Source organism: Canis lupus, chromosome 3 (genome assembly GCF_048164855.1).
Source record: "Canis lupus baileyi chromosome 3, mCanLup2.hap1, whole genome shotgun sequence".
Taxonomy (NCBI): Eukaryota; Metazoa; Chordata; class Mammalia; order Carnivora; family Canidae; genus Canis; species Canis lupus.
Genome location: NC_132840.1, coordinates 2,529,960 through 2,552,455, shown reverse-complemented (window position 1 = coordinate 2,552,455; position 22,496 = coordinate 2,529,960). Strand labels below are relative to the sequence as shown.

At 52.2% G+C, this 22,496-nt stretch overlaps 1 protein-coding gene and 1 long non-coding RNA gene across 6 annotated transcripts in view; one reads left to right on the top strand and one right to left on the bottom strand.

Moving 5' to 3' along the window:
• Window positions 1–10,095: 10,095 nt before the first annotated feature.
• Window positions 10,096–13,250, bottom strand: LOC140626265 (uncharacterized). Of its 3 annotated transcripts, none has more exons than XR_012025462.1 (3): window positions 13,005–13,250; window positions 10,496–10,592; window positions 10,096–10,307 (listed from the first exon to the last, which is right to left on the bottom strand). It is a non-coding gene; the product is annotated as an uncharacterized lncRNA (long non-coding RNA). The 3 variants fall into 3 exon arrangements; XR_012025456.1 differs by lacking the exon at window positions 13,005–13,250 and adding an exon at window positions 12,827–12,880; XR_012025455.1 differs by lacking the exon at window positions 13,005–13,250 and adding an exon at window positions 10,883–11,667.
• Window positions 13,251–13,267: 17 nt separating this feature from the next.
• Window positions 13,268–22,496, top strand: part of LOC140626249 (cadherin-8) — a 357,477-nt gene continuing 348,248 nt past the window's right edge. The window contains exon 1 of one of the 3 annotated variants that reach the window (XM_072813924.1): window positions 13,268–13,319. The gene's annotated coding sequence lies outside the window, so the exon portion shown is untranslated. The remainder of the gene's footprint in view (window positions 13,320–22,496) is intronic. The other 2 variants (XM_072813911.1, XM_072813932.1) reach the window with 2 other exon arrangements.

The window sequence follows — 22,496 nt, the reverse complement described above, 5'->3', positions numbered from 1 at the left end:
TTTTTTTTTTTTTTTTTTTGTCTTTTTGTTTTTCTCTCCACTTCTTTGTCAAGGGTTCTTCCCCCCCTTCACACGGTAGAGTGCTAGTCAGTAATTCAAACAAAAGGAAAACATAAATGGTGCTTCAGTATTAAGTCCTGGGGGACTTAAGTGATTTATATTCTCTTTCTTCAGCAATATTTGCTATAAAGCTACCGAAGGTAATATTTAGAGGAAGCGGATATTTTGCCACAATTCACCCCTTAATCCTTAGAGCATTTCCCTGATATCTATCAGCAGTTCATAAAGACGTTAACACTTTATGAGCGATATGTTGACTTCCCTTTACAACGGCAAGGAAAAAAAATAAAATAAACGCAAACTCTCACTGAAGAGGACTACAATGTCTCCTCAAATGAAATTGGGTGATAAACCAAATAAAATAGGCACCACACACACAAAAAAAATGGTAGCAAGTTTGTGTTTGTTTTCACATTCTCTGCTGCAAATGTGCACACTGGGAAGATTTATTTGATTTTATTTAGTTCAGTCTTTTCTGAAAGAAAAAAAAAATACGGGAGATTTTTATCAACCTAGGTCGAGGGTGTTAACCGAAGACGATGATCATTGTTTCAAAATATTAGTGGGGGAGGCAGAGGGAGACACAGGGATATTATACTGTTTGTACCTGAAACCTAAAAGCATCTCTGCAACGTCCACCGGAAGAGGTTATCCTGTTCCCAGTGTTTATAACTCCCAGACCTGACATCTATATTTTTAAGACTTGATTTTATGGGAAATCAAAGTAGAGAAATCTGGAACATTTGATATTGAATAAAAACTTTCAGCTCAGGAATAGTACTTGAAATGTGTATACATCCAAGTTTAAGGGGACGATTTACTTGATAATAGGACTTCCAAAGGCTGCTGATTGATGCAACGTGGGCTTTTCCTCTCCCCGAGCTGCAGTCACCTCTGTAGTTCTGATGTCGTTTTTTTCTAAATGTCTGTGCACCATCGTGTGACGTGATTTTTTGATCAACTACCTTCCTTAAGGACATAAACATTTGTTCTGAAAGGGAACTTTGCATCCTCACCTAAGAATAAGAAAATTATTTTCTCTTGCCATAAATGCGAGGGAAACTTGGAAATGCAACACACAAATGCAAACCAAGGCTGCCTCCTTCTAACCAGGCGCAGGCCGTGGGCCGGGGCCAGCATGCTGCATGTTAGGGCCGCCGATGGCAGGGAACCCGGACGTTCCCCCTGGACCTAAGGAGAGGGCTGGAAGGAGAGGTGGCCAGCCAGGAGCTTGCCCACTGGGCCGCGGGGGACCTACCTCCGAGTCTGGGCCCATCAGACTCACCGCAGGGGTGCAGCACCTGCAGCGCGGCAAGCGCCCGGGGCTCCCACCGAGGTGGGGCACCCGAAGGTGCAACTCCTTTTGGAGTCTCACGTTCTGCAGCTGCAAATTGGAGGTAGGTCCGCCGTCTGAGCGGGGAGGGCCAGTCTGGACCCATCGCTCAACGGCTTCTGAGTTTCCATGGGCCTCAGTCCCTGTTATTCTTTCTTTCTCTCCTGCAAACGTCAGCCCCCATGGATTCCAAGCCCCTGACCTCGCTCGTTCCCTATCCTTTCCTCACCCAGACATCCTCTTAAACTTGTGGAATTCACCCCCTCGGGGTGGCTAGAACGTCCTGAGGCTTTTGTAGTCCCGAGGAAATCACGTATTTCCTCAGACAGATGCCGTAATGTTATCAGCCTGTTAGGGTGAAAGCAACGCTGGCAAAATACATAGAGAAATGGGGGAAAAATACTAGTAATATAATAAAATACACGGGAGGCATCTCTGTGTAGGGCAACGTGGAAAGATTTTGAGAGCAAATGAGACTTTGAAATCAAAATGAGACTATGAAATCACATCATTTGGGTGTAAGATCATGGGAAAAAAAAAAAAGCTCCTCTTCTTAAAGCGAAAACAGCTTTAAAGTCCCATTAGGCTCTTTTAAAAAGGCTTCTTGAACATCAAATATCTTTTCCAAAACACTTCATTGATTTAAGTGTAAATTAATCAGTAATGCATGGTTTCCATTTCCCTTAGAATACACATGGATTTTTACATCGGATGCAAAATGCCTTTCCTGTTTCCCATCTCTTCAAAATAGGGAAAAGGTGCTTTAGGTACTCAAAACGGACTCAAAAGTGCTAAGCCTTGCCCTTGATTCTTGCAGAGCGTTAAGTGGTGATTTGGGCGTGAGATGTCTTTGGTCCTCCGTGTGAATACTAAAGGCACAGGCTTTCTTAGGATTCTGAACAGAAAAGAAGCAACTCATAAGCAATGCAGCCTTGGCTATCTTCCTAGACAGTAGCCGGGCATCACAGGAAAAGCCGACGTGTTCAAAGATCTCCGATCGCCTTCCCGGGCCTCAACTTTGACTGCATATTTCTGGTTTCCTCATCTGAAAAATGGGGGTATTGGACAGGGTCTATGCATCCTGGCGCTTGCTGTGGGATAGCTCTGAGATGATAAATCAACACACATTTATCAAGCATCTCTTCTTTGCTAGTGGGGATTCAAAGATAAATGGACAAAATCGTCATCTGTGGTCTTCAAGGGAACTCCTGGCTCTGGAGGAAGAAAGCAGTCTGGGCATTTATTTTAGAGTTCTATCTTTGGGATGGGATGGACACCTGTGAGCCTAAAGGCTACGGAGACAGTGCCCAAGGGGTCACGCATCTCCCGCATGGAAATTTGCCTTGTAGACACCCAGGTACTAAATTATGAAGCACTAAGGAGCAGATGGATTCTCAGGAATACTTGATGCCATTATAATCTTTATTACTACTGGTATTACCACTACTATTATGCAAATCGCCAGTTGGGATGTGAATTATTTCCTGATGTTCACTCTTAATTGTGTCAGTTGGAAGAATTAATTCCCCCCCCCCACTTGTTCAGCCTTAGTCTGTTATCTTCACTGTTCTATTTCTGCTCTAGAAGATTGAGTTTCCTGATTTTGTTTCCTTCAACTGTGTTTTGCCATCCCCTTTTCTCTCTCTCTCTTTTCCAGTGAAATCTGTTATCCTTGTTGAGCTCAATCTGCTGAGCCATCTGATTTTTCTAACTCCAAATCTGGGTCTATTTCTAGCTAACTGTTGACAATAATACCATAGTTATCTTTGCAGTCATATTCAGTTATGCATTACCTTAAATAATACAATTCCTGGACACGGACTGTGTGTCAGGCTCTGGGCTAGGTTTGCATACACAGATAGGGATAGGCACCAACCCCGTGAGCAGGGCAGACACAGAAACGGAAAATGATAGGATGGTGTGTTCAGCCTCCAGATGTGGTCACGGAGGAGCAAAGGTATATATATGGGGAAATGAGTGAAGACCTAAGAATGCAAGTCACATCTAGACAGAAGAGATCCGTCTGGAAAGAAAAGATGGTTACTATTTACTGAAGAGCTCCCCAAGAGAGGAAGAAAGCCTTTTCTCCATGCTTGGAGTCTGTCCAACAGGCAGATCCAAACCGCCTCCCCAGAGTATGGAGCCAAGCCTTGTGGCAATGCCAGGCAGCGTCTCTGGGGAGCTTGAACTCCTTTATATTTATCAGCAACACCTCAAGAACATGACCTATCATCTACGTAGAAACAGTGCTCCTGATGCACAAATTCATGTTCCAGGCAATTTCCCCCGAGGAATCATTCCATCTTACTCAGCCTGACCCAGATATTTCTCAACCCAGATTTCTTCCCCTGAGACCTTCCCATGTATAAGGAACTTCAGGCTCTAGTGTCCAAGGTCCATGGCTTCCAGATAGTTGGATCGATCGATGAAAAATCCCCAGAGTCCATCAATGAGGACACGAGTATGGGGTTGACCCACTGTTTGCAGGGTGCTTCTCCTCTGCAGCCCTCATCTGGCCAAGGACTCACAAAATGTTCTGAACACTACTATGAAGCCTAGTGGCCCACCCTTTCGCCTCTCTGGAAATCCCAACACCCTCCTGATGAAAACTGAGCTCATTTCACCAGAGAAGTAGGAGAGCTCTCCTTTCATTAGGACGTGGGCCCTCACCCTTTCTTTCCTCTCATTTCTGCCTTGAGACACTATTATTCCTCCTCTAACTAAATGCAAAATTTCAGTTCGTATTTATCAGATCATGAGATGGAAGTGGGCCTCTTTCCAACATTAGCCACCTTTCATCTCTTATTACTAAGGGGGGAGGGGAGGCAAACTAAAAAAAAAAAAAAAAAAACAAAAAAAAAACACCACCACAATTCTAATCTTCGAGAAGGAACGTAGTTGCATGAACAAGGTATAAACTGTTTAAAAAATGATGATTTGAACATGCAGGGCTGGTTTGCCTGGAGCTCAGAATGTGTTGGAGAATAGCGGATGATACTACTTATAGGATGGGCTGGGGTCTGACTGAATGCCCCGCGTAGCCCCAAGACAGCATTGTACGATTCGGAGGAGGAGTCTCACTGCAGAGATCTTGGAAGGATCTGATTCCTGGTCAACTGCTCTTCTTGGGTAGATATTGATAGGCTGGCTGGAGAGGAAATATATATGTATATCTGCTGAGAACTAGACATTTTTTCCCCACTGCATCCTTTACTGCAAGAAGTCTGTGAATCAAACGCTTCATAAAGCATACTGCACCTCACGCACAAGGGCCCATGAGCCTCAAGAGTGATTTTCGAACTGGTTAACCAGCCTACAGAACCAGTAGTATGTTCAGCCAGGATTCGAAGCCAGATCTGTGACTGGTGTGTCCTACTCTTTCTTGCAGGCTTCATACCTCCTACCCCTCAAGGGTGTTAACATTTTCAAAGGAAGGAGAACCAGTTTAGCTAGCGCACGCAGGACCAATAGGTTGCGCTATGAAGTGATAGTGGAGGGATGAGCAGGGCCAATTGGGATTCAGAGAAGTAAAATACGCTTCCCTTCACAGCTTCTGCATCTGAAAAATCAGGAGGTGGTTGTAAATGATACAACATACGCCTTCCAGTCCCTAGAGTGCCCAGCGAGACATTAAATACTCACTGTAAGAACCCTTACCGCAACTCCTAGCACCACTTACTATCACTTTCTATTCCAGAAAAGTGACTATGTAATTTTGGGGAAGAAAGCGACCGGGTGAAAAATAAGGTGTTCCCTACTCAGGCACGATGAGATAATTTGGTGGCAGAAAGCCAGCATAGCATCATGGAAAAAAAAAATATGTAGAAGAAGAAGGAGGAGGAGGAGGACAGGAGGTAATAGGCTCCTTCCTTTTGGCAAGTCACACACATTTGTTTCCTCTTCTTTTGGTTCTAGAATGCGGAAGTCCGTCTTTTAACGCCTGCATTCGAAATGAGTGGTTTCTGTTTGGACTTCTATCGGGAGACACCAGAGAAAGGTTTAGGGTCCATCAGCCCCTAAGAGCACGATTGTTGTTTCACCTGATTCCCCAACAATCCTCACCCCTCAAAATCTGCATCACACAAGAGCTGCTTTGAAGGAGACCCTGGGGCTGCATCAGTGAGCTAAACTCCAGGGAACTAAAATAATTCAAGCAAAACGAGACAGATTATTAGGATGAGCAGATACTAGGTGAAGGGAGTGAATGTAATCTCACCAGAAAATGGAAGTAAACCTTTATTGGACTGCGTTACTTTGGACCTAAGTGCCTGAACTATTTTTTTTTTTCTCCAGTCTTCCAACTTCTTATCCTGAAGACTATTCAGATTGTTAGCTTAATGATTTTTCCCTGGACCATATTTACAGGGACAAGTGACAACCTGACATATCTTTTAATGACCAAAGACTTGGGATCTGGTGTTGATGGTCTTTTTTTCTTTTTTTTCTTTTTCTTTCTTTTTTTTCTTTTTTTCCTAAGAACTGGTTACATAAACTTAGGCTCAGAAGTCAAAATTCTTACCCAATTCTTTTCCTATAAAATGAAAAAGTTGAACTAGATAGTCTCTAAAGGACCCTTTTGGCTTTGGAAACGTGTGACTCTCTAAAACTGAGGAAATAATACGTCTTCTCGCCTCATCAGATTATTGTTGCAAGGATCAAATAAAAGAGCTGCTGTTTTTACAGATGTATGAAGTGCTACTCAAATCTAAAAAGTAATAGCAGAAGTAAGCGGGCCTTAACCTTGGACTCCAGTACTAAGGTGTAAGCAAGACCTTGGAGGCCATTTGATTTCATTATTCTTAAAAAGGTCTTCAGAATGGTGTTTGTTTTGCTGAATTGGACTCACCTTACTTGCTTTTTAAAAATACACATTCTCGGGAGCCTGGCTGGTTCAGTCGGAAAAGCATTTGACTCTTGATCTCAAGGCTGTGAGTTCGAGCCCCACGTTAGGCGTAGAGATTCCTTAAGTAAAGAAAACTTAAATAACACGCAAACGGTACAATACGTTCTCCCTGGAAAGCCACTTAAGTAAAGAAAACTTAAAAAAAACAAACAATACGTTCTCCTTGGAAAGCCTGATTTCGTTGGTTAGCCATGGAACCTGGGGATCTGTACTTACAAAACCACATGCAATGAAAGATGCTGATTTGGTGTGGGAGCCTCTAACGTTCAGTTCATCCTGCGTTGCGGTGTGCGGGTCCCTTCCACTATGGGATCACACGTGCCTCAAAAATAGTTTTAGTCACTCATCAGTATTGTAATACTGAGAGGTGGTACTAAACTACATTTAAGGTCGACGTCTCTGGGTTGAAATTGTATTCGTTCACTGGTTACCTGTGTGACCTTGAGCCGAATCACGTGACTTCTCTGAGCCTCAGTTTCCCCATACCTTAAAGGACACCAGCGACGCCCTTTCCGTTCACAGCGCCTCCACGGTAAAAGAGATACTGCAGGTAAAGAAACGGGTGGAGTGTGTGTGAGAAGGTCGGCTCACCTTGCTCTTGACTCGCCCCCTAAAATATGGGAGCAGTGAGGGGAGTGGGAAAGCACAGGCTGCAGAGTAATCATACTCCTAGTAAATAAACCTCTGAGTTGCATAACAGGCGCTCAGACATTCTAACCACCTGAACGGACGCCAACCTATAGGTTTGTTTACAGGTATCGGCTTCTGTCTCAGAGACGAAGTGTTTAGTGGGTGGCGTTTGGGTGAATAAAGCTACCTTCTGTCATTGTCAACTTATTTTAAAATGTGCGGAGATGGGCCCGCGTGTAGGTCTTGCAGGAATCTCGCCTCACCGTCCAGCTGCATTCATTCACACACGGGCATGTTTGCAAAAGCAAGTACATTTGTCTTCTCCGAATAGCCTTCCCCATCTCCTACCATTCCAAGTCTCCCGAGCAAATCCGCTATTGACGACAGAGTTGTTTTAACGACACGTTTATGAAAATACAGATCCCGACCACAGCTTCCCTCTGGGCGACCGAAGAGAATTGGAAACCCTGTTAGTGGATGCGAGATAAAAGGCGGGTTCAACTGTATATCAAATTGTATCCGAGGAACTGAAATTGTTTTATAAACCTCAATTAGGCCTCATACCACCCCCCTGAGGCAAGAAAGGAGTATTATGCACTTTTATGGAGACACAAACCGAAAACCCACGGAGAGGTTAATCAATCTGCATCGCATATCTTAGAGCCGGGCTGCGGTGAGTCAGGAACAAAACGGAATTTCCTCCCAGGGAGCAACTTACCTTCTTTTATTTGCCTGATTACTACAGTGTATGAAACTTCTGGAAAATTATGATGAATGTTCAAAAGAGACCCCTGAGAAAGGATTAGCATTTGCTTCCCAGTTTAGTAAATGAGTGATTTGTTTTTCATGCAAAAGCAACAGCACCTTTCTTCGTTGTTTTGGCAAACACTTTGGTAGAAATGACCCCTTGGAGGAAGGAGCCAAGGAAAAGCAGAGCAATTCGGGAGTTAGGAAAGCAATCGGCGGGATATTTCTTTTTCTCTTTCTTCCTCCCGTCTCCTTCTACACAGCGACCTGCGCAGATACTGCACGCTAGAGGGCACTTGAGGTAGAGGAAGAGAGCCCGGACGGGCTCGGCCAGGGCAGCTGCCTCGGCAGGCAGGCGGGAGCGGCGCCCTGAAGGCGCTTCCCCTTTCCACAAGGCAGCGGGGCTCTGACTCAGGATCACCCGCTGCAAACGGAACCCCTCGGTAGTGGCGTGGCCTCCTGCAGAGATCCTCTTCCCCTTCCCAGCAACGTGGTTTCCTTGCAGCTTCTTGGAACACGTGTCAAATGCATATATGACATTCCTCTCTCTGACACCCAGCTTGACAGCAAGTAACCCGAACCATAAATTCCATCATTTTAGGCATAATAAGAGATGCCGACGTGCCCCCCCACCACTGCATCCCCCCATGTGTGATGATACATTAGCCTACGTGTGCAAATTGCAATGATAACCTCAACCAGTCTTAAGATAAAATGTGACTATCATATTTTAATACAGAACCTAATCCCAGACACCCAACAAGTGTCACCCCGTGGGGGGTGCAGGGAGAAAGTCTCCTTTCCATTTCTTCTTCTCTTCTTCTTCCCTTTTTTTTTTTTTTTTTTTTTTTTTTTAAATCACAACGTGATTTTCTTTTTTTCCTCTTCATGGCCCTCGCTTTAACAAGAGGGGTCTGGGATCTGAATCTGGTGGCTGCTCTGTTTCGGAAAGCAAAAATGAAGAAAGACGCACCGCAGCAAAACCAACCCCAAAATGCTAAGTGTCTCATCCGCGGAGCCCGGTTGGCCCGCCTGAGAGCTTTGTACCAGTTGCCCTGCATCCATCTACTGGCCCCTCAGCCTCGGTGGGTGTCTGTGTAGAAGCTGAAAGGGAGCTTATCTCTCTTCCAGCACCTGGGAAGATGGGAGATAATGCCATTTTGAAAACCTTCTCCAAAATGCTCTCGGCACAGATGTGGTTTTCAGAAAGTGTTTACACCTCCATTTACTGAAGATATAATGGCAAGCTCAAGATTAGCAATTACAGTTAATATTAAGAGATCCAGGCCTAATTCCAGGGACAGCCAAACCCAGGCGGAGCGTCACAGGTCTGAATAGCAAGCTCACTGGTGATTCTACGCCAAGAATCTATCGCCACTTCTAGAGAGCTCAGTCTAGGTTTTCAGATCCTGTGATAGACATTGGTGGAGTGATCACATTATTTAGGGTGCACGCACTTTTCTTCTTCTTTATTTTATTTTTTTTAAAGATAGTATTCTGTCTTAGGATATTCCAGGACAAAAACAATAAGTATTCCTACGATACCCCACTTTATTTTTATTCTTCTCATTTTTTATATATACCACCTGAGAAAGGAATAGCCTAAGGCACTGGTTCTCAAAATACAGCAAGCAACAGAATCCCCTGGAGCATTTGTTAAAACCCAGATTGCTGAGCCCCACCCAGATGCAGGGTACGGGGATTTGCATCCCTAACAAGCCTCTGAGAACAGGGAGGCAGTATCTGGTCCAGAGATCAGTGGGAGAGCCACTGTAATTTGAGCACTAATCACATCTTTTCATGATTTTTAGCAAAGAGGCTGATTTAAAACAAACTCGTAAAGGAAAACTTTCCTGCATATACTTAGACATTTACAAACTTCTTAAAACTGCCTTCTTAATTTTTTTTTCATTCTTATGATCTGTGTTCCGATATCAGACGTCAAAATGAGACTTCAAAGTGTCTTTTGCTTAGTGACACGGTGGTTATTAATGGCGACCCCCACCCTCCAGGAAAAGGGGACATGGTGGTTTTCAGATCTCTTCATTAGGATTTCGTAACATCAAATCTGAGGTAAGTGTGCTGCATTCCTGGAAAATATTACATATTAAGTCGTATCACACGTATGCTTTGGTCTTCTCCGTATTTCAGGTTCTTAAAGTACTTAAATTTTTATTTTAAAATACCCCAGGCAGGAATTACATTGTGATATATTTACATTGGTGGAATCCACACTTTCAACCTCACCTATAGAAGAAAGCCCGCAAATTCATCAATTAATCTAAATTTAAAAGCAAGCCAAGAAACCTCAAAGTTCTCACAATCCTATCATGGTGAGCACCTGTTTTTGTTTTTGTTTTGTTTTGTTTTTCTGTGTGTGTGTGTTTTAGTTTATTTCAATTTTTCACTATGTACTGAAGAATGAGAAGAAGAGAAGTTTGCATTCTATTATTTTTTTTAAGTTTGCATTTTAATACAGCGGATAATAGGTTCCATTCTACCATTTTCTGCTCCAATGAGAGAAGGCGAAGCCTCCCTGTTCCCCCGCCTCCAGCCAGCTCATCCTTCGCTCTCCAAGAGCCAGTCGCCTGGTGTACTGTCTCCTTCAGTCACAATTATAACAACGAGCTCTACCTGTAGTAGCGGAGAATCACTGGGTTCCTCTCTGTGTCAGTCACCTGCAGTACAGTCCCCGTCTGCCTGTCACCGGGCTGGTCGCAATTGCAGGCTGGAGACCTCGTGCCCCCCCAGCCTGAGCCGCAGCCCCCCTCCCCTCGGCACCCTCTCTGCTTATACCCCTGCCCTGCCAGGTCATTCCTCACCCTTCCTCCCCGCAAAGCTCCACAGCGCAGGCGATCTCAGTCTCCATTCTCAAAAGCCTGGGGAGCGCAGTCCTCTTCCTGCTGGAGGGCTGTGACCCTGGAGAGGATGTTGAAGAGAAGACACTTCCTTAAGGAGTTAGGCTCTCTCCGTGGTGACATGACACTGCATCCTATTAAGTGTGGGTGGAATTGTTAAAGAGGCAAATGCCTTGTCTTTCAGCATCCCTGATTATTTTAGAAATATCCTTATAGGGCTTTTTAACATTATCCTAATCCTCTTTCACACTGCTTAATCACCCAGACCTCTCCTAAGAATTAGGAGAAAATTATTAGGAAATTCCTACTGCAGTGCTTTGAGCAGAGATTAGCACCGGCAGAGAGGGCTACCTTGAGTTCCAGGTGCCAACCTTCAGGGAGGATGGGGCAGTGACTGCTCCCGAGAGGGCCTGTGGCTAGGGTGAGGCCGGGCGAGCTCAGCCAAGCCCCTGGGCTCTGGCTCTGTTCACTTTGTCAAAATAACTGCTGCTGTTGTTTTAGGGAAATGCGGTTTGGCGATGCCCCCTGTGTCCACCGTAGACCTGGCTTTCCCGGGAGGCGAGTTTGCTCCTGGAGCCCATGCCCAGCCTGAATTCAGGGGCACAAAACTTTTTGAGTTCTCATACACGTAAGAAAGTGCCCCGCGAAAGGTGTGGAGCGTTTGTTCACAGGGACAAGGAAGGCCCTAACGTCAAGCAGGCCCCCAAACACCACCTGCTTCCTTGCCACTGGGGCTGCCGCGCTGTCTGCAAGCGGAGCCCTGCAACTCCTGGCCCCCCGGCGGCCCCCGCTGCTCCCCATCGCCCCGCGGGGCGCAGGGGCGGGGCGGGGGTGTCTCTGGCCCTCTTCACCACCCCCCCCATGAGATGACCCACTAAGGTCTTTTTTTTTTCCCCATACGGGGTTAGAATGTGAGACCTGTTAGACCCACAGTTCTTTTAAGCGTCTCACAACGGGATGTGGGGTGCGGCACCGCCAGACGTCAAGTCTCCCAGAACCTCGGGAGCCCACGGGCCGCGCCCTCCTCCGTCCCGCGGGGTCAGGGTTTGGGTCGGCGGCGGGGCACGGGCCGCACCCACCTCGCCCGCTCCTCCGCACCCCGCCCCTCCCCTGCTGGGCCCGGCCCGGCCCCCCCCCCTGCGCTCCGTCCGCTCCGCCGGGAGGAAAAGTGGGGATGCAGGGGCCGCCCTGTGCCCGGGACCTCCTCTAGCGGGATCCGCGGCTGCCAGATGCCAGATGCCCGCCCGCCCGGGCAACCCCGGCCTCCTGCTCCCCCCCCGCCCCCCTGCCCCGCGGGGGCTGCAGCCCCAGGACCCACCACCCGGCCCCGCGGGGGACCCGGACGACTCGGCTGTCGGGCACCCCCCCCTCCGGCCTTCGGGACCCCGCAGCCCCCCGGGATCCCGCAGCCCCCCTGGCCTCCCGGAGCGCACCGCCCCCCGCGCCCCCCGCTCCCCGCTCCGACGGGCGCAGCTCTGCGGGCGGGAGGCGCTCGCAAGCCCAGGGGAGACCCCCCCTGCGTCCGCCCACCCGGAGCCTCCGCGGGTCCTGGACTCGCCGTCCGCCTGCTCCCCCACCCCCTCCCCTCTGCTCCCCCCCTCCTCCACCCCCGTCCCCCCTGCTCCCTGTCCCCCTGCTTCCCCCGCTACCCCCAACTCTGCTCCCCCCGCGTTCCCCCCGCTCCCCTCCCCCCCTCCCTCCTGCTCTCCTGTACCCCGTCTTCTCCTCCCCCCTGCTCCCCTCTTCCCCCCTCTCCCCCTTGCTCCCCCCGCCCCCTGCCCTCCGCTCCCCCCTGCTCCCCCCTACTCCCCTGTCCCCCCCGCTCCCCCTCTCCCCCTTACCCCCGTCCCCCCTGCTCCCCCGCGGTCCTTCCTACCTCCCTGACCCCCGCTCCCCCTCTCCCCCCTGCTACCCCTCGCCTCCCTGCTCCCCTTGCCCCCCCGCCCTCCGTTTCCCCCCTCCTCCCCGCTCCTCCTTACGCCCCTGCCCCCCTGCTCCCCCCTCTCCCCTCTTGCCCCCTGCCCCCCTGCTCCCCCCCATTCCCCCCGCTCCTCCCCGCCCCCTGCCCGCGCCCCCCTGCTCCCTCCTGCTCCCCCCTGCCCTCCTGCTCCCCTCCGTCCCCCCGCCCCCCTGCTCCCCCTGCCCCCCACCTCCCTGCCCCCTCCGTCGCCCCCCTGCTCCCCTCTCCCCCCCGCTCTCCTTCGTCTCCCCGCCCTCCCGCTCCCCCCTGCTTCCCCCTGCCCCCCGCCCCCCTGCTCCCCTCTCCCCCCTTCCCCTCCCCGCGGCGGCGCGCACCCAGCGGCAGGGCAGCGCCGGGGGCGGAAAGTTGGGCGGCCGCGGGGAGCGGGGAGCGGGGAGCGGGGCGGGCGGCGGCGGCCGGGGGCGGGGGCGGGGGCGGGGGCGGGAGCGGGGAGCCGCGGCCCTGCCTCCGCGCGCCGCCCAATGAGATCCGTCGGGGGAGGCTCCGGCTCACTTTTCCACATCACTTCACAGTTGCGTCTGGCAGGCGGGCGGGCTCGCACGAGGAGCGCTCGGCCGCGGTCGCCGGAGCCGGAGCCGGAGCCGGAGCCGGAGCCGGAGGGAGCCGCAGGGAGCCGGAGGGAGGGAGCCGCCGGGAGGCCGCCCGCAGCCCAGCCCGCAGCCCAGCCCGCACCGCAGCCCAGTCCAGCCCGCGCGGCATGAGCCGGGCCCGCAGGCGCCTCGGGGCCCGCCGCCCCCCGCAGCCCGCCCCGCGCCCCTGCCGCCGCCGCTGAGCCCGGAGGCCCCCGCGCCCGCCGACCCCGCAGCAGTAAGTGGCCCCGCCGCGCCCCCGCCCCGCCCCGCCCCGCCCCTCCCGGCCCCGGCCCCGGCCCCCGCCCCGGCCCCCGCCCCGGCCCCCGCCCCCGCCCCCGCCCTACGCGCACCGCCCAGGGCCCGGGCTCCCGCTGCAGCCGCGCCCGCCGCACCCCTGCGCGCCCCCCTCTCGCCGCGGGGCTGCGGGTCCGCTGGGGCCGGGGAGGGCCGGGGCGGGGCGGGGCGGGGGAGCCCGGCGGGACGGGGCGGGGGACGGCACCCTCACCCGCACCCTCACCCGCACCCTCACCCGCACCCTCACCCGCACCCGCCCCGCACCCGCTCGCACGCCCTGGCCGCCCCTGCTCGCCCGCCGCGCCGCCCGCTGACAACTTGCCGGCTCCGCAGCCGCCCCAAGGGCCCGGTGGCCCGGACCCCCCCCCCCCGTGCCCGCCTGCACCTGCACCTGCACCTGCACCTGCACCCGCCGGGCCCGGGTCGGGACCCCCCCGCCCCGCTGCCCACCTGCGCGCCCGCCTGCGCCTGCACCTGCACCCGCGGGGCCCGAGCCGGGACCCCCCGCCCCCCCCAGGCCCCGCGCCCCGCGCCCGCCGAGGTCGCAGCCGGGGACCCCCGCTCCCCGCCGCCGTGCACCGCCCCCGCCGGGCTCGGGCTCGGGCTCGGGCTCGGGCTCGGGCTCTGGCTCGGGCTCCGGCTCCGGCTCCGGCTCCGGCCGCGCGTAACAGGTCGGGGCTCCGCAGGCCGCCGCCGAGCCGAGACGCGCCGGGACCCCCCGCCCGCAGGGACCGCGGCCGCCCCCCCCCCACCCCCCGGGAAGCCTCGGAGCGCGGGGTCGGCGGCCCTGCCCGGGGCGCGGAGCGGCTGCGGGGGGCCCCGTGCGAGCGGCCGGACCGCGTTGAGCGAGCGTCGCGCCGCCGGGGCTGCTGGAGACGCGGGGTCGGGCCGCTCAGTGCGCGGGGCGGGGGGCAGGGGCGCGGGGGGCAGGGGCGCGGGGGGCGGGGGGCTGCAACTTCACGCCGCTCCTCGCCCGGGGCCGCCTCGGTAGGAGCCGGAGCCCACGTCCCTGGCGGAGCTGCGGGTCCCGTCCTGGCCGCGCGGTGAGCAGGACCCCGCGGGGGGCGGGGGGCGGGGGCGCGACCGGGGAGACTGGGGCGCCTGGAGCCGGGCTGCGGGGGCTGGGTGCGGGGACCGGGGAGCCGGGGTGCGGGGACTGGGCGGACTGGGGGGACTGGGCTGGGCTGCGGGGACGCGGTGCGGGGACGGGGTGCGGGACCGGGATGCCTGGAGCCGGGCTGCGGGGACGGGCTGCGGGGACCGGGGACCGGGTGCAGGGCTGGGGGCACCGGGTGCGGGGACCGGGGACCGGGCTGCGGGGAGCCGGGCTGGGGGGACCTGGAGGGCGGGGGGGGGGGTGCGGGGACCGGGCTGGGGGCCTCGGCCTCTGCGGTCAGCCGCCCCCGCCGCGCCGCGCCCGCGCCCCGGCCCCGCGGTGGGAGCTCTCCAACTGGGAAAGTCTCCGTGGGCAGAGCTTTACGTAAGATGCCCGAGCCGGCTGCCCGGCCTCCCGCCGCCCGCGCCCGCTGCGAGCGCCCCAGGTCCCGGCCCTGCTGCGCCCAGGCTCGCGGGGACCCTGCGGGGCGCGGGGCGCGGGGCGCGGGGCTCGGGGGCGCCCACCGGGCCGTGGCCGCCGGGGACGATGCTCTCGGAGGGCCCGTCCCTCCCCGCCCCTCTCCTCCCCTCCCGCTCAGGCGGCTCCGCGAGACCGCGCGGTCCAGGCACGTGCTGCAGCCCCCGAGCTCCGCGGCCGGAAGACCTGCTGGGTCCGCCCGGCCCAATGAATGATAAGATTCCGTGATTCCGCCTTAGCGGACTTGAAGCTGCCGGTCACACGGCCCTTGCACGCTGGAGCACTTGCAGGGCTCTAAGCCACCTTTGAGATATATACGTGTGTGTGTAATATGGGCATTTCCTCCCCCTGGACTCTGGGGAGGGCTTGGAGTTGGGAAGAATCTCTGAAAACCGAGAAGAGCTTCTCCAGCGACTGGGGGCATCGCTGCCTCCGGGGCTGCTCCATCCTCCCCGCCCCCCCCCCCCCCCGCGCCCCCCATGACTACCTGCGCAGGTGATGCTCGCAGGATACCCTATACCTTAGGGACCGTGGCTAACGTTCTCCGAAGCGCGGGCTGTGATGCTGATATTGAAACTTTTAATCTACCCCCCCCCCAATCTAGAGCTCGGATTTCCAATCATTATTACTCTTAAAAACCACTTCCGCTTTAAAGTCCACAGTCTCCCCAGACTCTCGGGATATCAGCCGGGTAAATCTCTTACCATTTTTTTTGCCTGCGTGTTTGGTGCCCAGGTTGCATGTTTTGAGTTCCTGGAAGTGTTCTGGATTTTGATGAACAATGTCATAGCAGCCCTCGCTAGAAGAGCGGCCCCTTTATGCCTGCTTGACACACACCAGCTCCAAAGGAAAGGAGGTCTTTAATCAGAAAGTGACTTTATCGGGGCGTTCTGTAGCACTCGGGGCCTGACAACTCCTCTAAGGCATCCCCTAGGCCAGTCCTGAACTTGAGCCAGCGGTGCTGTGCTCGGTGGAAAAAACAAACAACCCATAAAACATGCTCAGCAGGATGGAAGGGAGCACGTGAGACAGCATTTGTAAAGGCTGCCGTGTGAGCACACTCGTGGTACAACACTTCCTTGTAAACTGTGCACAGATTTAAGGTCTGGGATTCCTGGTTTGCAGGGAGCATCGGATTTGGGAGCAAAGCAAGGGAACTCCAAAGAATGAGGGTACGGTTCTTTTCAAGACTGTACTTCAGGGCTTTGCTTTCCAGGTGCCGCTCATGGCACTGGTGAAGAGAAAGGAGCGATGACAGATAGGAGAGTTAGAATCCCTACGTCACCCATCGTTCAGAAAACCTTGTAAGGCAACTAAGGCTTTTAGGGCAAAACAAACAAACAAACAAACACAAAACAAACCTTCATTCTCCTACTCCAGGTGGCACACCTCGCGGCTTTATCAACATTCCAGTCTGAGCAAACTCTCCATGCAAAACCAGAAGCTTTTCAGGGGTAAAATGACATTCAATTTATATTTCCGACCACGCTTTCCTGGCCCATCAGCACAGCCTCTCATTTGACAAATCAGGGAACAGGCATAATCAGAGTAGCCTTTTAATTATGGATGGAGTCCAAAGTCTCAAGACTTTCTTCTGAAAATCCTGTGCTCAGTGATGCTGTTGGTGGTGGCTTCAGTCATTTTATATTGCTTACAAAGTTATTCAGAGAAGCAGGAAGAAGGCTTTTTTTTCCCCCCTTTGGTTGCAGCACTGTTGCTTGCATAGCCACAATGCACTGATTTTGCTTTTCAGTTTAGGAGACGGCTCCTAACTTTGGTATATTATGCAACACCTACGGAGTGTCCGGATTAAAGCACGGCTGGTCCTTGCTGCTCTGTGCCGTGTGTGGTGCACGCTCACCCTCGGAAGTGAGCACATATGCACACAGATACACAAAACTTCTAGAAAACCCTCAGAATGTGCCCAACTAACTCATTTGCTGGTTCAAGTCTAATCTTAGAGTTTTATTATGTTCCCTCTGCCTTAGATTGTTTGATTTCCCCTCCTGGCTTCCTAAATCTGTATATTGACCACTTTAAAAAAAAAAATGTCGTGCTGGATTTTTTTTTTTCACCACAATCCCATAATTGTATCTTTGTGGAATAGAATGATATTTTGATGGGACAAGGCTGTCATCTGAACTCGTGGGGCTCAATTAACCAAAGAGCTATTAGTCTTCTGTCATTCAGTTCCCATCGAAAGTTGTGATGAGCAGTATATTTCTGCTGAACTGTTGGTTCTTGCCTCTGGAACCTGCTTCAGATATAACCCTGAGGAGAAAATGAGTTGAACCTGGCAACTTCAAAAGGTCAGAAAAGAAATAAGTTCAAGGGATGCCATTCAGCCGCTTCTCCCATATGCTGCCTCTAGCGAAATCTCCAGTGCGACTTCGTGGCAAAACACCAGGGCCAACACTGTTTCCTTTTTCTATCATGTCCCAAGCTTTTATTTCCTGAGTTTTAAATGTCATATGCTCTTCCTTATCATAAATACCATCCGCCTTCTTGCCTTTAGAAGTCTTGCTATTAAGTCCTATTAGTTTGTAGAAATACATAGATGTGGTTTTTCTCTCTATCTTTTTGGAAAGCGTCATGAAACAGTAGCACTTGTATTCGGAACCTTCGTACTTTGCTACCCTTTTTGCCAAAGACCCGCCCACCAGGATGTTGCTTCGTGGAGGGCTAAGCCCAGAGTCGGTGCTCGGGATACATTTGTTCGATGCATCGACAATTAGCAAGTTAGCCCTCCCTCTCTTTACTACAGGATTCTCAATAAAGGCTGGGAGGGGTGGGATACGATCATATCCAAAGTCCAGTATTTGTCTACCTCAGTCTTCTCTACAGACATTGCAAAAATTCTCCTAGGTTGATCTTTAGATAGAATTCCTCTTTTTTTTTTTTAATCAATTTGTTCATGTTCCACAAAGCATTTTTTTTTCTCCCTCAAAGTCATTTGTTCAATAATATGGGAACATAAAAGCAGCATAATTCAGTTTTGAGAAAAGGAGAATCCTTCCAAGACCAGACTTATATCGAAAATGCTATTAAACTGTGTGGGCTGTAAAGCTGTGTTTTATGGGGGAAAATAAATTATGGAAGTGTCACATGTGTGACTCGGTGTCCACACCTTCCCTTGTTGGGGATGTATCAAATAACTGAGGGAAGGGCTTTGCCTTCTTTGCTCCTTCTCTCTCTCCCTCCTTTGCCTCTCTTCAGTCTATTTTATATTTGACTGGAACAGTCCACATTAACCTCACGTGAACTGAAGTCTGGGTGTCTTAGACGACAGTTCCGTGCTCCTCTATATTATCAGCAGGATCCCTGGCACTCACGTGTACACGCAGGAAAATAATATGTTTTCCATGATGAGGTCTTTCTGTGGATCTATTTATATTTTAAGCATGTTGAATATATTTGCAAAGGACTATTAAGCGGAATCTTATTCTTTCTGTGTATGTTATTAAGTGAAAATGTCATCACAGTATGTTCACGTTCTGTAACGTGCTATAAGGTTGTAACACGTTGTTTCTTCGTAGGTAGATTAATGCGTAAAATAAGATTATCGGGTTCCTGATGTGACACAAATAACACAAAATAAGCAGACGAGGGGGTGATAGAGATATCATAAGGGAATGTTTTTCTTATGCGTGCAAACTCCTCTCCAGAATTTGATATGAAAATTACAAGGATGCATTCCCAATCCTTATTTCTCTATTGATGTTTCACCCTGACAAACAGAGTTTAGGTTTCTGTGCTCAGGTACCTCCATCTTCGTATTGGGGATGCTCAAAAATGCAAAAAAAAAAAATGTGTACCTATTTTGGTCGAATGGGAAGACATACTTGTGTTTGTCTTCTTTTTGCATCTTACCAACATGTAGTAGGGGAAGATAGTATAGAACAGTATCCTGCAGATGGTTAGTGAGAATCCGTATGAGCATTTTAATTGGTTTTCATCACCTATGTATTCTGCATTATATCTCAATATTATTTTTGTTACGTGATTGCTTGCTGTCTGTCTGTCCATCCGTCATCGGCGTCCGTAGTTCCTGGTGATAGTGTCAGTGGGTGGTTCTTAAGCTAGAAAGTCTTTGCAACATGAAAGGATGACAGTAGGATGCCCTCGTGAGGGTGGCTACTACGCACTATAATCCAGCTGGCAGGGTCTTGACCTATCAGGCCGGGACACTGGGCTGCATTTCAGTTTCAGTATCACAGGCTCCGTGGCCTCGGTTATGTGACACGCCTGATTTTAATCATTTCCACGTTACTTAAGAAGGGAGAGGTTCTAATTCTTAGCCATCATAGTAGTGCTGAAATTCATTAAAATAAACGGAAAACATTTGTTGAACGCTTTTGGAGGAAGGCGCTACCTGAACCCAATCTCTACTTAGATTATCTTCTCTCAGAAGCTTCCTGAATGGTGTTTAGGAATCATTTTGGCCTCATCCCTGGGTCGGTAGGGACTCCCTATTTGGGCCATTTCCTTAAGAAGGTAGATGAGTATGGAATGCAATGGGATTTTTTTTTTTTTTTTTTTTTGTGAAAGTATCTAGCCAGTGAAATGTTTGTCATTGAGTGATTAAAACTGGGTTGTGGTGCTGTTGTACGATACGATGTAGCGGACCGTGTTTTCATGGTTGGGATCCACGTGGATCTTGAAGGCTTGTGCGTTGTCCCCTCAGCAGAAAACAGTGAAGGGCAATGCCACGTGTTCCATGGAAGGAGACATGGTTGGCTCTTGGGAAGGGGCTAAAAATACTGCCCTTTAGAAGCTTAATAAAACTATTTGAAGTCATTAATTGTGTGTTAGCTGTGGGTAGGGAAAGCTGTTTATGAAAGGCGTCATTCATATCCAACATGGTAACTGTCACTTAAACCACGAAACGAGAATGAGAAATTCTTTTATTGACCTGTCTAAATAGAATCCTGGGAGTTTCTCTAGTGACCTACACAGCAAGAAATTGAAATAAGATACTTAAAAAAAAAAAAAAAAAAGAAATCAAGAGTCTTTGTAAAGCACATGGAATAGTTGATAAATAGTAGCTGTTCTTGCTGCAGCGTAGTTTTAGGTAGCTTATGGGATTTTCCCACGACCCCTCAGGTTAGAGTATGGAGCGCAGAGCACCTGTTCTCTCGTCTACCCCCACTGAGATCCGCGTCCCCCTCTGTTGGGAGTGAGGGAACGGTGGCTCGAGCCACTCCTGACACCGGACTCCGTGCTTTCGGCCAGGGCGCCGCGGAGCCTCCCTCGGCCAAGGGTGGGGGTGATGTCTGCCGGTTGCTGTGATTTAGAGGCTCTTGGGTCCCTGGGAGTCCCCGGGGTGGGCCTGGAAGCTGGCCCCGGACGCGCCGGGCAGCGAGTGACCAAGGAAAGGCAGGCTGATAGGTGGCAGTTGTAGCTCACGAGGGCACTATGTGCTCATATAGTGAGCCTCTCCCTCGGGTGCCCCCAGGGTGGGGACATCTGCACGCCTCCCTGCGAGAAGCTCAGGGTTTTATCTAGAGGTCCCATGGGGTCAGGCACCTGGTCAGTCCGGGTGGTCTGCACAATGCCTGCCTCCTTCCAGGCTGAGGTCCTGAAGTCGCTCCCGGCAAGGGGCGGTGGGAGAATGTGGTGCCCAGGCCGGGGAGGGAACCCGAAGTCTGAGCCCTGGGGCCGGGCCTCTGACCCACTGGAGCTCCCATCCTCACCAGGACCCCTTCCAATAAAGGGCAGGCACCTTGGTGGTTTTCACTCCTTGGGTCTCTGACCATTAAGTTTTGAGCAGATTATTTAAAGACCATGAAGGATGTGGCTTTCCAAAGGAGAAGGGGGGATTTAGAGGAGGCCCGAGACTTCTGGCCTCGTGTTCATCTTTTTTGAGATGATCTCAGTCTAGTTGTGCCTTAAGGGAGCCCAATAGAATATTTATGTATCTTCGAGATCTTTAGGATTTCAAGAAAGTTCTCATAAATACTTCTGGATCGATGATACTAGCAAAGGGGTCTTATTTTGACTTCGCCTTAGTCACAGACCTGGTCCCCCCGGGCCGAAATTTCTGTAACAAATAGAAGCGCTTCTATGGGAAGAATGAGGTTTTACCCCTTGGGAGAGGAGGAGGCATTTATGTTAGCCAAGGTCACCAAAACCTGTGGGGCTTTAAGGGGAAAGAGTAGCATGTCGGTCACAGAGCCAGATGGGCTTGGTAGGCATTCTGGGTGGCAAGATTAGCAAATGATGCGTGCTTCTGGATGGAGGAGTAGCGGGGTTGAGGAGTCGGTGTGGCACCGCAGGGAGGTGACCACAGGGCCGTGGTGTTGGGGGGGGGGGGTGGGCGGCGCATGGTGCACAGGAAACCAGCCACAAATCCAGAACCCTGCCCTGCCCAGGGAATCCGATCAGGGAATCCCAAAGGCTTTGGGAGGCAGAGCTCCCTTGAGTCGCATCTGCACGCCTGCAGGTGTCACCCCCCTCGGAACCCCAAACATATCCCTGCCGGTCGTGTCCGAGTGCCCCAGAGCCTGGCGTGAGTCGCCGGGGGCCATGCGCGGAGCAGCGCAGGCGTCTGTGTTCCTGAGACACCCCCCTGACCCCCCCCAGCCCCGTGCATTTTTCGTGTTTTGAGGCCGCCTGCTAATGGTTCTAAATTCAAGGTCAGAAACACGTCTAATGGAAACTCTCCGGGCCTGTGTGTCACTTTTGCTTCTGTGAAATAATCGTGGCCACTAAGCCCGCTGGATAATAAAAGCCTAATTTGCTGTCAACCACAGTCATCTGCTGGATTGGATCCTAAAGTGTCCGTAAGAGCCCGTTTTTATTTTGGGCTTCACCCATGGTGTGCGGCCGGCCCTTCACAGCTTCCATCCACGTTATTTCCCGAATCGACGGCGCGAGCTGACCTCGCAGAGCTGGGGCCGGCGGGGGATGGGACCCGTGTCTCAAGTGCTGGTGTGAAGGAAGGAAGAGTCCACGGCCGGGACGCTGCCCGGCGCAGGAATTGGCTCACGGGGACGAGTCCAGACTCCTCTAGTTGCGAGAACTCCAGAGAGGCTGTAAAACCCCTTCGTCTCGCTATCTGGGTGTGTCGGGGCCGCAGCATTATAATAACGTGCATCGCTTGGTCAGACGTACGTACTGCGGTCGGAAAACCTAAAAATACATTGATTTTTTTTTTTTTTTTTTACCCAAGCTTTACAACCCAGCTCAGAGTCTCCTTCCTTTCGTGGAGTCCCGCAGTCGGGGTGTGTAGTCTCTGTTCACGATGGCCCTTAATCCTGATAACGGTGACGGTTCCCATCGAGCTCTTTTCCAATCAGCACAAGGACACGGGCTCCCCATGCACGCGGTGTCCGTGGTGTGACTCTGATCGTCACACTGGAATCTCCTTTGTCCCGAGCGAGGCTCTCTGAGGGGACGTCGCCGGAGGAAGGCCCAGCTCTCAGCAGCCCCGGTCCCGCTCGTGCGACCCGCCTTCCCCGGGCACGCGAGAGGCCCACGTGGTGTGTGCAAATGGGGGGGGCATCACGGAGAATCCCGGGCATCCCGGGCACTCATTCCCGGCGG